Source organism: Cyprinus carpio, unplaced genomic scaffold (assembly GCF_018340385.1).
Source record: "Cyprinus carpio isolate SPL01 unplaced genomic scaffold, ASM1834038v1 S000001349, whole genome shotgun sequence".
In the NCBI taxonomy this organism is placed as follows: Eukaryota; Metazoa; Chordata; class Actinopteri; order Cypriniformes; family Cyprinidae; genus Cyprinus; species Cyprinus carpio.
The window spans coordinates 1-1,844 of NW_024874065.1; the positions used below are offsets into that span (position 1 = coordinate 1).

Here is a 1,844-nt window from a genome sequence, read left to right on the forward strand (position 1 = left end):
CGCTAACTAGACAGACTGAGCTTTGATGTTATGAAGCCATGCTCCCTACCTGAGCTTTTGGGGCTCACTGCCGACAAAAAGGGTTTCGAAGTTGGTCCTGCGCACATTCATGGCAAAAGCAGGTCCCATCGAGATTTTGAACTCGGATCGCTGGATTCAGAGTCCAGAGTGCTAACCATTACACCATGGAACCTTGACAAACGGGGGCACTTGCTCACATTCCCACAAAGGGCTAAATCACTCATTGGGCCGCCAGAAGAACTCTAAACTTGTGCTTTTATTTTGCTTTACCGCCAAAAAGGGAAAACAGGTTCCACGAGACTGAACTTCGGATCACTGGATTCAAAGTCCCGAGTGCTAAACCTTCACCATGGCCCTACTCCCCCACTGCCCCCCATCTGGAGGAAAAATATGATGTGGGTTTGGGCAGAATTAACATGGGTTTGGTTCCCAGTGAACTTCAGCCCACCTCGACCAAAGAGCAAGGACAGGAGATCTGCCCGGGGGCCATTGGGGACCCTTTTGAACTTCAGTCTTGCTCTTCCAAATAAGGTGTTTGGCCAAAAACCAGTGGCTTAACCAGCAGGGATTTCATGAGGGGACCCCTCCTAGAGAGGGAGAGGGGAGCTCCCAGGAACAAAGGGATGGCGTCGGGGATAACCCCGACCCTTGGGGTTTGCACCCCCCTAACCCCTGGCCCCGGCCCCGGGGGCTGACGATATTTTTCCCCAATATGCCAAAAAAATTTATGAGCCAGCACTAAAAAAGGGAAAGGCTTGGGGCCAAAAGCCCGGGGGTGTCCGGGTTTTAACCGGGACCTCTCCCCCGGGGGAATATCCCTAGACCAGGCCCGCTCGTGTGCTGTTGATCCACTGCCTAGCCACGAGCATCTCTGTTCAAATGGGCTTTAAACGCAAGAAGCATCACAAAATCTGCACCTATGGCAGAAAAAGTGCTAAAGTACGTACCCTCTAGCCTCACCTGTTGGGTGTGTAGGATAGATCAGCAGAGTCCTAAATGAAACAGAGCTGGATTTCAATGGGTCAAGCAGTATTGCACGGGCAGCTATTTTGATGGCTATTTGTCCATTATTGAATAGGGGCTGGCCAGGGCAATCCAATGCACTAGTCAATCAGATGTTTCAAATGCACCGATAGTATCAAAGGTAATTTGGCCATAAAGAAAAAAAAAAAGAAGAAGGAATTTTAAAGGCAAATCTGTGCTGCTTTTCCGTGTATTACGGAATAACAAATTTAGCGATGGTGAAGTTCCGTGGAAGTACCACTGCACCCAATTCTCATGGTTTTAAGCGGTAGTCCATAAGGTTACTTTTAGTACAGGATCCCGATCTTTGTAGAAAGCCAAGTCAAAATTGTGCATGACAAATCACATGTAAGAAAACCAATAAAAAATGAAATCAGAAGTTGATGCAAAGTATGGTACAATTGCAGGAAAGCTCAGAAATGTCATTTGAAGAAACGCTAGATGAAACAAGCTGGCATTCAGAAGAAAGTAAGGCTAATAAAAAGATGACAGCCATCACGATACTAGAGGAAAAGAGCAAAGCGAGAGCAAGGACGAAAGAAGAAAAATGACCTGACATGGAAGATTTTCTACACCTTGAGACAATGTCAAAAGGCCAACGAATGAAACTGGGCCTATGAATGGATGGCAAATTGGGGTGGACCTGACATATGAGGGGGACTTTCCAGAGCTTAGGGAGAGAACACCCGAACAGCCAGATGTCCCTTTGAGAGGGGAAACAGAAAGGAGAGGTTGGCCGCTTGACCTGAGTGATCCATACATGGTGGTAGTGTATGTAATACAGGAGTCCACACATATAC

At 47.3% G+C, this 1,844-nt stretch overlaps 1 non-coding gene across 1 annotated transcript; it reads right to left on the reverse strand.

Annotated features, from left to right (window-relative positions):
• Nucleotides 1-120: 120 nt before the first annotated feature.
• On the reverse strand, nt 121-193 carry trnaq-cug. The gene has a single exon. It is a non-coding gene; the product is annotated as a tRNA-Gln (tRNA).
• Nucleotides 194-1,844: the final 1,651 nt, after the last annotated feature.